General features: G+C 36.9%; 3 long non-coding RNA genes across 3 annotated transcripts; all 3 read right to left on the bottom strand.

The window, feature by feature from the left end:
* Positions 1 to 4249: 4249 nt before the first annotated feature.
* On the bottom strand, positions 4250 to 5616 carry LOC103480155 (uncharacterized). The gene is made up of 3 exons (XR_014084890.1): positions 5520 to 5616; positions 5391 to 5425; positions 4250 to 4995 (listed from the first exon to the last, which is right to left on the bottom strand). It is a non-coding gene; the product is annotated as an uncharacterized LOC103480155 (long non-coding RNA).
* A 1052-nt stretch (positions 5617 to 6668) lies between these two features.
* LOC108167168 (uncharacterized) lies at positions 6669 to 8364 on the bottom strand. Its single transcript, XR_014084677.1, has 3 exons — positions 8258 to 8364; positions 8139 to 8173; positions 6669 to 7814 (listed from the first exon to the last, which is right to left on the bottom strand). It is a non-coding gene; the product is annotated as an uncharacterized LOC108167168 (long non-coding RNA).
* Positions 8365 to 11645: 3281 nt separating this feature from the next.
* On the bottom strand, positions 11646 to 13826 carry LOC108167169 (uncharacterized). The gene is made up of 3 exons (XR_014084676.1): positions 13635 to 13826; positions 13492 to 13526; positions 11646 to 12399 (listed from the first exon to the last, which is right to left on the bottom strand). It is a non-coding gene; the product is annotated as an uncharacterized LOC108167169 (long non-coding RNA).
* Between the last annotated feature and the right edge of the window lie 1382 nt (positions 13827 to 15208).

The following is a 15208-nucleotide window of genomic DNA, read 5'->3' as shown; positions in this document are numbered from 1 at the left end:
ACAGTAAACTTAAAATTATAATGAACATTTAACACTGAAACTGGAAGGCATCTCAAATATCCAAAAAAATAAAAATAAACGAAACGACAAAAATAAAATGAATTTTGAAGTCTTTGTAAATAAAATTTTCCTTCAAAAAAAGGTTTAGCTTAGACCAGTGTTTCTCAACCTTTATCGGCCCAGCGCCCCCCTAGCCCTTATCCAGGTCCCTCACCGCCCCCCACCAAAAAATTTGTAAGCTACTTTGCACTGACAATTATTTTATTATTAATGTTACTATCATTATTGTAGATGTTTTGAATCGGCGCACTGATTATGTTTTCCCGTACACTTCAGCTCCTTACGCTCCTTCACCTCGCGCACATAACGGGGTAAATGAAGCGAGTTTTGCCCTAAACGTATCGGCGTCTGGAGGAGAGGGGTTGGGGGGGAGGGTATGTTTCTACGCTCCTTCGTGGGGGGCGCCGATTTATGTTTTCGTGACATTTCATTTCAACAAATGAAATAATATTTCAACAATATTATTTTACCTTTTATCTGGAAATAGTGTCTGTTCATTCTTGCCATACAGTCCTCTGTATTAATTATTGCTCGAAATGTCTTGCCATACCAGTTTATTCCTCTGTATTTACTTAAGTTTCTTAGTTTATTCTTGCATTTTGTTCTTCATTCATTTCCATTTAGTTTCATTTGATTAATATTATCCTCTGTCGGTTTATTGCTATGTACACTTTAGTTTCTTTCCTGTTGCTAGATTTATTTTATCGTTTATTGACCACCAGTAATTTTCACTCATTACCTGCTGCGCCGCCTAATCGTCATGTGTTTGTCTGATGCTGTTCCTGGGATCTGTTTTAGCCACTGCTCCAGTTTGGGGGTGACTGCCCCGAGGGCCCCGATGACCACAGGCACTACCACAGGTCCCTGCGCACCTCGGCCCTGTAGACGCAGGGTGAATCCTAGCAACCTGCGGCCTCTTTGCCAGGAGCACCGGACGCCACCTGATGGTGTAGATTTCTGCCAGGATCAGTTTGGTAAATGCCATGTCGCTGACAAATAAAACTTTTGTCATTAGGGATTTCTTTTCCTCTTATTGATTGGATGTTTTATTAACAGAATCATGGACAAGTGGTTTGGTGACTCCAGCATTTTTAATGAACTTGCACCTCGGAACTGTGGCTATTTTAATGCTCCAAGGATGTCAGGGTCTGGTGAAGGTATTGTTTTTATTGTACTGTTTTTAAAAGTTCTTTTACTTGTAAACAGTTCCCTCTGACCTCGTTTAGTAGCTTTGAGATCAGCCTATTTAAACTTGGCAGCTCTCACACTGTGCTGTGTGCAGCGGTCTATCGGCCACCGAAGTACAACAAAAACTTTATAAATGACTTTTCTGATTTCCTGGCTGATATTATGCCAAGGTATGACCGAGTTCTCATTGTTGGTGATTTTAATATTCATGTCTGTCGTCCTACTTCACCTATGGCTCAGTCATTTCTTAATGTTACCGATTCTTTTAATTTTGTGCAGTCTGTGACTGGTGCTATCCATGAGCATGGTCACAGTCTTGATCTGGTTTTATCTTATGGTCTACCAGTTTGTAATTTAGTGATTGGTGACTCATTATTTTCAGACCATATGCTAGTTTTATTTGAGATAACGCTGTCCTGTGCTAAAGCTAAAGCATGCACTGCAGCTCGGTTCTATCGTGTTCTTAACCCTTCTACTGCTGGTCAGTTTTCTTCTGTTTTTAATCAATTTATTGATGTATAAAGTGCTTCATAAATAAAGTTGGTATGGGATGGTATGGTACTGGGGTCTTCACCTTCCAGGCCTTTTCCAGTTCCTCTCTGAGGCCCTGGTTTTTCTCCAGTTTCTCTTGCTCCTTTTTCCTGATGTTGTAGTCACTTGGTACTGCTACATCCACCACAACGGCTTTCCTCTGTTGTTTATCCACCACCACGATGTTGGTTCGTTATTACCATTTTGTCTGTCTGGATCTGGAAGATGGACATTTCCTGAGGGACGATCTGGACAACCCAAAGATCCAACACCAGAACCAGTTGGACTGACAGGAAGCCAGAGGAGAGAGACTGGGGAGGATTTGGCTGCAGCAACGCCAAGACCGAGTGGGGGAGAGGGGCGAGAAGGAAGGAACAACATGAATCCACATCAACCACTGTGAAGGACGACCTGTCTGTAATGTCCATCTAGATCACGACTTTAAATCTGAAACAACAGAGCAACAGAGTGCGCAGCAAAACTTCACTCTACCAAGTATCAAGTGCTTCAACTTTTGACACCAAAGAGGACAATGTCCAGAGCAACAGCTAGTTTGGATGTTTCTGAAAGGCTCTCCACTCAAAGAACTATTGCTGGTCGGTCCACTGTCGAGTGACCGAAGCAGAGAGTGAAGATTTATACTTTTATGACAGGAGGTAACAAATCCTCCTGAGCAGACAGGCGATCAGTGTTCCTGCTTCTACGCTTTACCTACTTTCCAGATGGGGATGTTGGGTTTTGTACGGACACTTATCTATACCTTCACTGCACTACTGTAATTTTTTGTTTTGTGGGGTTTTCTAGAAAACACATGAAATTGGGTAGCTTAATTATGATCATTCTTAGTTGTTTGACTCCTAAGGATGTTTAAGAGTTTAGAAATTCATTCTTCTAGACATAAGAGAAGTCAATTTAAAATGAACTTTAATGTGTGTAAAAGACTCATGTGTTGTCTCTGCCTAGCAGAGCTTTCCATCTAGACTTGCTTCATGATTGATTGTCCTACAAGCTCTCTGTATTGTGCATAATTCATAAATAAACCTGATTGAGGGATTTTAGCTGAACAGTGCTTGGTACGTTTTTTTCCACAACAATGGACAAAAACATTAAAGGCTCTCAAGTAAAAGGCGTGGCAGTTTTAGCTACTGTTGGACCCGTGAGCCAATGCTAACATTAGCATATTAGCCTGCAAAGACTTTTGTGCGTCATCTTTTCAAAGAAAAATTGACCTCTAACCATATATGCGAGTAGTAAAGGCATACATGGCACATAAAAATATACTGAAGATGAATAACTTCAGTTATTCGTCTTCAGTAGCTCTGTTTCTTCCAATGGAAGAAACAGTAGCTCTGTAGCTTCTATGTTTCTTTCATTGGAAGAAACAGAGAAGCTCTGTTTCTTAAAGCAGGATATTAATATAATATAATATATAAATACATGTTAAGTGGTCGAGTATGATCAGGTGTTGCTCACTTTAAATAATAAAAAGGCTAATTTCGCTGCTTTTTCAGTCTCATTCTAAATCATTGTGACTAGACTAGCTAACTTTTAAACAAAGTTAGCAGTAAAATTTTGGACATGTGACTATTCCAGAATTAAAACAGCTTAACCAAAAATATTTAGTTCTATATATGAAAATAAACTGACAACAAGATGTTATAAATGAGCGATATTCATGGCAAAATTCCTGACAGATCGTTTACCTTATTCAAACTGAGTTTCTCTGTCTGCTGCTGTCTTTATTCTGAGCCGTTCAGAGGGGGGACGGAGGGGGGGGGTGAAGGAAGCGCTCTGCTAATGCGCTGTTGTGGGCCTTCAGAATAAAAGCATGCGAGTGGAAGATTTTAAAATTCTTCGCAACTGAAGTGAAATTATTGGGGGGGACGAATGTGACTCTCTTCAATATTGGGGGGGACATGTCCCCCCCGTCCCCCCCACTTCCTACGCCTATGGACTCACCTCATCTCAGGTCCGCCTCATAGATCCGTTATCAGCATTTAATATTCAGAGAAAATCATTCAGTTTTGAAACACTTGAAATGACTTTAACCATGCAGGCTGGATAGACTGCAGTACAACACATTAAATTCAAAAGCCAATTTTGTATATTTTTAAGTTTACATAAAAGTAAATGCCTGCAACACTTTCCAACATGACTTATTGAGTCAGCAAAGAAAAAATCAGCTTAAATCATCTATACATTAGTCACTATAGTAGCTTCAACTTAGTGTAGTGAACTTTGTGGACATTCAATTCAAGATGTCATGCTGTTGCCTGTCTATCCATATTAAGTTCACAATTTACACATTAAAATGTTTTGCTTCTCGATCATGTAAATGTAACTCTTAACTAATTCAAGAAATGTATCAGGAACACAATGTTTTCAATACAGTAAAGCCTCTGAATACAGATTTATTATATGTATACATGTATTTTGAATCTTGAGATTTTACAAGTGGGAATAATTTTTCCTCTTGAAAATAAAGGAAATTCAAATCATGTTTCCCAACCTGACAACCACACCTCCACCAAACCCTGCACAGCAATAAAATCACTGTGTTTTTCATCATAACACACTCATTAAGGGCAATAAAATTACATTGCTAGAAGGTGTGCATTGCTTATGTTTTAATAAAAATATTTTTAAAAATGGCAACAAAGAACACATTTTTTGTGGGTTACCCACAAGTTTGACATAATTTAGAAATGGCATTTATTTATTTAATTTTCTTTCAGTATTACTCAAGGTAATGCATTACTTTGTGCTCTTTATCCAAGAGCATTTCCAAGAGGAAATCCTGGCTCAATGTCAGAGGTGTACAGCAGGCTACAGTTCCTTTATTACACTTTTTATGTTTAGAGTGAAAAGTCAAATGTTTTGAAACTAAAAATTCAAGTTCAAGTCAAGTCCCAAGTTTTGAGTGATCTTTTTTGACTCATGTCTCTCTCAGGTCCACTCCTCTTCCTTTATCAGTTTTTAATCAGTTCTATTAAAGCTGCCACAAGCAAAATGTGAAATTCTAACATTTCAAAAAGAAAAACAACCAGCATCAAGCCTGCACAGATACTGAAGCATTGATTCCACTCTGACATGAATTTATCTGGTGGCAGCATACACAGTTGTCTCCAGCTCTCTCTCTGCTGCAGGTCTTCTGTTGCTTTCAGCTTTGGGGTGAAAAGTTGGAGCAGCATAATTCAGATCATCAGAGCTCAGATTCTGTGGATGGAGACATTTTAACCAATCAAATCATGGAAAGATAAATGGTCTAAATTTAAATAGTGCTGTTCTTGTCATGCCAACCACTCAAATAACTTTTACATTTCAATTTTTCTTTCTCCCAGCCACACTTGACATTCACACGCTCGACATTCACACACTCCACATTCACACACTCCACATTCACACACTCCACATTCACACACACTCCACATTCACACACCCATGTTCAAATCAGTTGTTAACTTATTGTGAAGTTCTTGCCCCTAAGGGGGGCAACAGCATGAGGTGGGCAAACAACCTTCTCACTGTAAGATGATTATTATTCCCACTGAGCCACACCTATAGATTATGATCTATAATAATAACCAATAACAGAGTTTTTGTTCACATACCTCATTCTGTGGTTGAGTTGGAGTATAAACTTGTGCTAAAACACAGAAATAGTTCATCTGGTTATTTAAACATTAACAGATTCAGAATTTGTACATTTTTATATGTTTCATAAAATGATGTATCAATACCTCTTTGCAAAATCCAAATTGTTGCTGCCAGACAGATGATGAATATTAAAAGAAAAATAGTTACAATGCTCAGGATCGCAGCTGGTACATTTGTTACTTCATCAAATACATTCACTGAGGAGACAAACATGTATAAGTTTGGAAACTGACATAGATGCTGTTATATTAAACTTATGTGTTATAAAATATGAAATACATTTTTATATATTTTATTTATTTTTCATATTACAGACAATACTTAAAAATCTTACCTTCAACTTTTAAATATGTTGCACTGAAAATGACTGGGTTTCCATCTGTGCGAGATCCACAGAAATACAGTCCAGTATCAGAGAAATTCACAGATTTGATGTCCAAAAAAAGATCTGTGATGTTTGATGTCATTGTAAATCTGCCAAGATGAATTTTATTTAAACTGCTCCATCCAGAACTGTTCATAGACATGATAGTGGTGGCGTTTGGTCCATCAGCCAGTTTGAACCAGCGGAGAAACGCAGGAACGCGGCTCAGATTTGAGCACCGCAGTGTGACTTCTCCTCCAGGCTGAACAACAACTGAGTGAAACTGACAAACCGATGTTGAGCTCCAACCTGTAATGTGCATTCAAGAAAAGCAAAATAATATGTATAAGTGATGAAATTAGCACATGAACAGACAGCAAAATCAAATAAAAAAATATGTTATTTAGACGTACTTACTGAACATGCAGAGCAAAGACCCAAACAAGCTGAAATTCATCATCGTGTGAAAAGTTCGACTTCATCAGCTCAATGATTGAATCTGAACTGTGCTCCAGTTACTGTGATCTTACTGTATGGAGGAGGGAGGAGTGTTTTCATAGTTAACTGGTTGTTGACACTGATGATGGAAAAGTTTCAAAGGATTAGATACAAACATGATGGCAATGAGTTTAAACAACATCGTCTGGTTGACAACATAGAAAAATAAGCAGTAATGTGTTTTTAGAGTTAGTCATATTCAATAAATTACAATGTTACATTTATTTTCAGTAACTTGGTTCACAAAGTGAAACACATTACACAGATAAATTCCACACAGTTGTTGTTTTCAACGTTTTATTTCTGTTATGATGATTTTCTGCTAACATCTAATAAAGACATGACTTTAAAATTAGAATATTACATCAGATACATAAACATATTTTGGTACAGAAAAGTCGACTTAGGTAAAAGTGTGCTTAAAGGTTATTATTCAGGAGTGATTTATTAAGTGACAGGTGAGTCGTATTCCTTTCTGTTCTACAGATTTATCTCAGTAAATTAGAATATCCTCAAGAAATGTATTTTGTAATTCAGCAACAAATGAAACTAGCTTCATGTATAGTTATGTGAAAATGTTACACGGTAATAACATATTTTGATCTGGCAGTTTTATAATATTCAACTAATATAAACATAGAGATAAAACTAAAGGAAATACCTATTATAAGTTTTTGTAACATATATCTAGGCAGATTTACACATGACTCATTTTCCTCCCATTTTTTGATGATGGATTTAACTGAACTCCAGGGGATGCTAAGTGTCTAAGAATTTTTTTTGTACCCATCCCCTGACTTATGCTTTCAATGAACATTTCTCTGAGTTGCTTGGAGCTTTCTTTAGTCTTCATGCTGTAATAGCAGCCAGGAATTCTGATGAACCAGTGATGGACTTTTCAGACAAATGTGTCTTTGTACCACAATCACTTCAGACACTCACTGCAATCATAGGATCTCCATTCCACTCACTGTGAGACTGTTAGCACCAATTGGTTGGACCTCTGCTGAATTAGGTCATTTGCTTTAAAAGTATCAGTGTCAGGATCACTTTATTATTGGGACATATTTCTCACAGCAGTGTCAGAAAAAAATATAAAAAACAGAAACACAGTGATAATCACACCACAACATTGGCAAAGCACCAACAAAGAATCCATGAAATATGAGAACTAATGATAATATAAAACAATCAGGCTAAATGACAGACAATCACACCCAGTTCAGGTTTACATGAATCGAGTCCACCCATCTGGCTTTCTCTATGCAATAATGTCACATTTATCAGATTTATTGAATCTTCTGCAAATAAATCTAGAAATGCTAATGTTTAAAAAAGAAAAAAAGAAAGTCTCAAAAACTCAAATAAAAACAGCCTAAAGCCTGACATGAATTTATCTCGTGGCTCCATACAGTGCAGTTGTCTCCAGCTCTCTCTCTGCTGCAGGTCTTCTGTTGCTTTCAGCTTTGGGGTGAAAAGTTGGAGCAGCATAATTCAGGTCATCAGAGCTCAGATTCTGTGGATGGAGACATTTTAATCAATCAAATTACAGGAAGAGAAATGGTCTTAGCTTATATAGTGCTTTTCTTGTTATACCAACCACTCAAATAACTTTTACATTACAAGTTTAATTCTCCCCGCCACACTCGACATTCACACAGCGGTGCTCAAATCAAATCAGTAAGTAATTTAGGTTGAAGTTTTTCCCCAACAACATGCAGCAGGGAAAGCTGAAATAAACAGAACTTTTTAACAGCAAAATGATTATTCCCACTGCTCCACACCAAAATTATAATCTATAGCAATTACAAAAACAGATCTGAGTTTAATTTTGACATACCTCATTTTGTGGTTGACTCTGAGTGTAAACTTGATCTAAATAACAGAAACAATTCGTCTGGTTGGTTATTCAGAATTTGTAAATTTTTTAATTTTGCATGTGCGCCAAAATAACAATACCTCTCTGAAAAATCCCACTTTTTGCCATCAGACAGTAGATCAGTAACACAAAGAAAAGGGTCACAGAACTCATGATTGCAGTTGGCACATTTATACCTTCATCACTCACATCTACTGAGGAGACAAACACATATAAGCTTAGAAACTGGAATAGGTGCTGCAATACTGACCTACCTATTGCAAAGTATATAAATTATTTCTAATTCTTGTGTAGTTATTTTTCTTATTTGATTTACAGGTTTTAAAAATCGTACCTTCAACTTTTAAAAATGTTGCACTGAAAATGACTGGGTTTCCATCTGTGCGAAATCCACAGAAATACAGCCCAGTATCAGAGAAATCTACTGATCTGATGTCTAAAAAAAGGTCTGTGATGTTAGATGTCATTGTAAATCTGCCAAGATGAATTTTATTTAAACTGCTCCATCCAGAACTGTTCATAGACACGATGGTGGTGGCGTTTGGTCCATCAGCCAGTTTGAACCAGCGGAGAAACGCAGGAACGCGGCTCAGATTTGAGCACCGCAGTGTGACTTCTCCTCCAGGCTGAACAACAACTGAGTGAAACTGACAAACCGATGTTGAGCTCCAACCTGTAATGTGCATTCAAGAAAAGCAAAATAATATGTATTAGTGATGAAATTAGCACATGAACAGACAGCAAAATCAAATAAAAAATCTGTTATTTAGGCGTACTTACTGAACATGCAGAGTAAAGCCCCAAACAAGCTGAAATTCATCATCGTGTGAAAAGTTCGACTTCATCAGCTCAATGATTGAATCTGAACTGTGCTCCAGTTACTGTGATCTTACTGTATGGAGGAGGGAGGAGTGTTTTCATAGTTAACTGGTTGTTGACACTGATGATGGAAAAGTTTCAAAGGATTAGATACAAACATGATGGCAATGAGTTTAAACAACATCGTATGATTTGATAACATAAAAATAATTGGTGAGGTATTTAAAAGTATTTGGATTGATGAAACATAGGTTACATTGTTGAGTTGTCACAAATTAGAATATTATTCGAAAGTTAATTTTTTCAGTAACTCAGTTCAGTGAAGCACATTACATTCAAACTCAATCTGAGGCTGAGGCTCTTTCTGAGTTGGGTTGAGAATTTCAATTGGTCAAAAGAAAAAAACTAAACATGGAGGGGGGAGCTGTGGTGGTGCAGGGGTAAAACACAACCCGTATATGGAGGCCTCATAGGGTCGTCACAGGTTGGAGTGCTGGTGATTCTTGCAGCATGTCTTCACTCTTTCTTATTATCCACCTTCTTGTCTAAACACTTTCAAACAAAGGTCAATAGAGCCAATTAAACCTTAAAAAACATGAAATCAGTCAAATGAAAAATATTCTGGGATATACGTACAAAGCAACTGCCACTATGCTCCTGTTGGGACATTCAAGTAGGTTCACCCTGACAGCAGACCTCAAAATGCTAAAAGAAGTATCCAAAAACGCTAAAACGTCATCACATGACCCAGTTCTTGGTAGTGTTGATATGAAAAGACATGTCAATCAGAAAGAGACAGCCTAAGTTGAACTTCCATTGGAGATGTGCAAGAAGGAAAACCTTTTGTCTCTGAGAAGAAGCTGGCAGCCAAACTTGGTTCATTTTACACAAGAGTTGCAATGCCTTAAATATTTTAAGTAAAAAGTACAGTGTATTACAAATACTCCAAGAAATATTTCATTTATTTATTTTTATTTTTATTTTTTTTACCAAAATGCCTCTTAAGTAAACATAAGTGAGTAAAACTAGTTCCTACGTTCCACTGTAAATGGGTCAGTTGTCTTTGTAAAGTCAAACCTTTTTGACGTTTTATGGCTTATCAAACAAGTGCAGAATATGAAAACAGAAAGTCTTATGCTAACAAATTGGCTCTGTTCAAATAAGACTTTATAGGAGTTTATAGGATGAATCCAAGTTTTCCCCATTATTACACTTCATTCATTGTATTAATTTTTTTTTCTTGTTTTGCCATTGTGAGCCATAATCTTACACATAAGGAGAAATGCACTGAAGAATACATAATTACCGTAATAATTGATTCAGTGGACCTGAAAAGACAACCGGACTCAGAAGGCCACTTACAGCATGTTTTTGACATGATGACCTGCTGGTGAGGACACTCAGGAATGAAGATGAGGGAAGATAATGGTTTGGTCATTTACTGATAGAGCAGCGATAAATGATCATGTAGTCAATGACCTCCATGATGGCTTTAATTGTGCTCCGTTCCTGAGGGGACAGGGTCCCTTTGAGACTGAGGGCCAACTGGAGAGAACTCCAAGGATTCCCATCCTATGGATGACGTCACTACAGGTGGGGAAATGCCTGAGGGAAAAATCAGTTTCCTTTACGTTTGTTACTGATGTGAAGTCCAGTCCTGTATGAGGTGATCAGAATGGAGGAATGCAGAGGCAGCTGGCTGAACAAACCAGTAAGACCAAACCAGCTGAGAGGAAGCAGTTAGATCAGTGGTCTCAAACTCCAGTCCTCAAGGCCTGGGGTCTTGCAACTTTTAGATGCCTCTCTGCTCCAGCAACACCTGGTTCCAATTTGAGCTCATTAGCAGAGCTCTGTAGAGATGGACTGCATGCTAGTGAGGCAATTTTGCCATTTAATTCAGGTGTGTAGGACAAAGGATCCATCATAAAGTTGTTGGTCCTTGAGGAACACAGTTTGAGACCACTGGGTTAGACGAGCTGAAGGTGCTGGGAGATAGAAGAACTATGGCTAAAATAACATTACAGTCTCCCCCACATCATGCATGAAGTTATTACAGAAGTAAACATCTCTGTTAGTGATACTGATTGCTGCATCCTAGGTGTAAAACAAAGAGTTACCATAGATCCTTCCTCTTTAGACTTTAGAATCTTAAATGCTCCAAACAAACTCATCAGATATTTATTCAGGTATTTATATCCCCGTAGTTATTTGTACATCCTGATGTTTTATTTTGATCTGAGTATGCTATAATAATACTAACAAGCGTACAGTATTAGTTTCCCATGTTGGAAATTTACCCTTTTATATATATATATATATATATATATAAACAAATATATATATATATATATATATATATATATATATATATATATATATATATATATATATATATATATATATATATATATATATATATATATATATATACATATATATACATATATATAAAGGCAAATATATATATATATATTTGCCTTTAACTTTCTACATGCACACCTGGATTTTCCCACTGTGAGATACAGTACAATACAGGATATTTCTATTCTATTCTAATTTCTGTGCAGTTTGTAGTTTCTGCAGAGGGTCAGTTTAAAGGACAGGAGTTATGCTTCTTTAGTGTACGAAGTTTTTGTTGCACATGTTTTGTTTTGTGTTTTCTGCAGAGCTACAGGCCAGTTTCTATGTGGTAAAATCTCACCTCAGTGGAAAGTAACATGGGGGCGGGATTACCAGATTCACTGTTGTTTACAAATATGTGTTGAATGACAAAGAATGATTGTTATACACGGTGATGATTGCTAATATTCTTTTATTACATTAACAATAACTTTATGAACACAAAGGCTGATATTTAATCTAAAATGACTCGGTGAGTTTAGTCTGCTGTTGTTTCACTGTTATCTTGCAGACCTGCTGATTTCAGTTGCACTTGACCACAGTGGGCTGCCTCTTCCTGTGAAATGAGCTGATGTTTATCTCCCCTGCCCATCCCCCAGACCCCCAGGAGCCCATCTGACTTTCAGTCTCAGTTTCTTTATTACATGTGTCTCATGTGAGCCCTTTTTATACAACATGAAATAATTTCTTGTGCATAACAAAAATAAAAATAATTAATTGACATAGGGATGTATAAAGTAACTGGATAAAGTTTAACTGGATGTATTTAATACTAGCTAATAGACATTTAACAGTTTTATCTCTAATTCAGATACAAATAAACTGTATTGAATTAACTTTTTCACCACAAACATTTTCAGTCAAATATACAAGACGATATTTATCTGCTGTTTGTATACTGAACATGAGTCTCCACTGCGATGTATTTTGTCTCCTTCATAATTTGTTCAGTCTTTGGAAAGAACGTCAGCAGAGCAGAGTGAAGGTCAGAAGAGCCCAGAGTCTGAAAACAGAGGAGAGAAAGCATGGTAGAGACGCATCTGAACTCATGGCAGCCATGTTGTTTACTGTGTCACACTCAGCTCAATTCAGTCTATGAATTTAGCACCAATTCACAACAAATGTCATTTTGAGACACTTTACAAAACAAAACAAATAATTTCAATTCAATCACACATACATTCCAATTGATCCTCAAATACAGTAAGCTCAGCTAATTATTAAAAGTAGTTTAAAAACTTTCGATTGACACATATCATCCCATCAGGCACATGTAGGCCTGCCCGACCTGGGCTGCACTGCTGTGGTGCGCCCCACGCTGACTAACTGCATCTAGTGGATAACACCTAAAATAACATAATTATTTAATCCGAGTTTCTTCAAGCTGAAAGAAAACATCATCTAACATGTTTAATTCATTAATTTTTTCTGCTTATCCAAAGTTGGGTCACGGAATAGTAATGTAACCTTCAATTACGATCCCATTCTTTTGAACGCCTCTTTGCCCTGAGTGATTGTGTTTACTTTAGCAGCGAATAAATACAGTGCAAGAAAGGGCTCAAATTTATGAAAACATATAACCAGCTCCTATTGAGAAATGACAAATATTTAGACATGGTTTAAGTCCACTAAAGGTCAGAGTTCAGAGGCTAACAACACAGAAGCTCACAGCCTTATTGGAATATTGAACAAAGGCTGAAAGCTTCTAAATATATATATATATGTCTAACTAGTTACAGTGGTTGAGAATCACTGCTGGAGTGTGTGGTTATTACAAAGTAATGTAGACTAACATCCATGGTAACACTCCCAAGTAGCTGATCTGATTTGGGGATATTTCTTCCCCAAATCAGGCCTCAAAGTCAAGTCAATGACTGTGGTCATGGAGCAGTCAGAAAGTCACAATCACAAAAACAAAGAATAATATATCTCTAGTTTCAGTATGTTGTAATTATTTTTATAAACACAATACTGCTCCAGTTAGTTTTCCACCATCAATTATCTTTTAGTTCATGTCAGTTTTTGCCATTTTGTTTGTTTTAGTTGACTATAATAACCGTGGTTCATACAGTTTCAGTTAAATTACTCAGTTTACCTTGTTTCTTTCTGTTTGCAGCTTTACCTTTGAAACTAAAAGACAAATGGAAAAGTCTGGTTAGTTAATTACTGATTTCATACTTATTGTTCTGCTCGAAATGAGTTTAGAATAAGTTGTACAATAATATAATCAAACTGCACCTCTCTCCAGTCTCCTGTTTTTAACAGCCAGAACAACGACTGCTACAGAGAGAACAACAGTCAGAGCACCTAAAATCCCAGGCATCAGGTCCGTCAGTTGGTCAGCAGCTTCTATAAATATTTACATATTAAAGTGGGACTTTTTTACTGCAGTAAAATCCAGGGAACTCGTCTCTAAGACAAATAATTTACTTTTATTATCAGAATCCTCCTCCTCGTCTTTGGAGTCTTCATTAGCTGAAAGTACGGATGATATTTTTTGGTCGGTTATTTCTTTTTTTAAAATTTTGCAATAACTTTTAATCACAACGGCAACGATCTTAGAATATTAAGGTGCACAGAGTCAGTCTTACCTTTAATGATCAACTCTGTTGCACTGCCAACAATTGTATGTTTCTTTATATAAAATCCACAGAAATACAACCCGGAGTCCATCAGGTCCACTTGTTTGATTTGAAGGAAGACAGTCGTCTTGTTGGAGCTCATGTTAAATTTTTCACTTTGGAATCCATGGCAGTACGAAGGTTCACTTTCAGAACCGTACATGGAGGAGATGCAGCTGGGTTTGGTTCCATGAATCACTCTGAACCAGTCTGTCTGGGTCGGAGATGAAGAAAGGTTGGAGCAGAACAGAGTGATGTCCTCACCAGGATGGACCTCCACAGTTAGAAACTCACAGATCCAACCTGAAACAACCAGATTCAACTGTAAGATGACAAAATAAATCAGTAAGAATGGAATCCTGATTCACATGTTAAAGTTAAAGAACACACAGTTAAAATGGAGTTTATGATGAATATGATTTAATATTATTATTATTATGTTTATTTGACAGGGAAAGGCACACATCGACAGACAAACTGAACATTTTTGCGTCATAGTGCAATAGCAACAGCTAATTCGCAGCACTTGACCCTAGATGGGCTTTTAAAAAGTACCTCTAAAAAATTGAAGTGATACTCATTTAAAATAGCACAACATAATGTTGACAACATGTACAAACAAACAGTGAAACATAAAACATCAAAAATGGATAGATTTCTGTTTTTGACATAACCAGAGTTTTGTTTGTTTTTGAACGTACTAAAACTAGTTACAGACTTTGAATTTAACATTTTACTTACTTTGGCTGCAGAGAAGTATAGCTGTTATCTGCATGAAGCTCCCCATTCTGCGTACAACAACGTCTCAGTTTAGCCGCTTCTTATGTAGGGGGATTTATTAGAAAGGGGAGTGGTGAACAGTTCACTTCACATCAAAAGGCTTTTGTTTCCCTTGACCAAACTTTAGTTTTAGAAATATGCAATTCAACTTGAAAAAGTTTAATTATTAAACTACTGTCAGTAAACTAACTAACCAGTTTGGTTATTATCAATTACATTATTTTGAACGCAGTGTGGCACCCTGTCGTTCTAAAGTAGTCTTGTGAAGATGATAAGCATAGTTAGAGTGACTTTTTTTGAACAATCCTTCACCACCATCATCTCCAGAGGTTCTACATCAGTCTTCGGAACAGAACCAGCTTTCTTTATCACCCAGTTCAGGTTTTTTAAATCCCTGGCTCTGTTGCTGCT

Source organism: Poecilia reticulata, chromosome 18, assembly GCF_904066995.2.
Source record: "Poecilia reticulata chromosome 18, P_reticulata-male-v2, whole genome shotgun sequence".
Taxonomy (NCBI): domain Eukaryota; kingdom Metazoa; phylum Chordata; class Actinopteri; order Cyprinodontiformes; family Poeciliidae; genus Poecilia; species Poecilia reticulata.
This window is presented reverse-complemented; position numbering and strand designations above follow the sequence as displayed.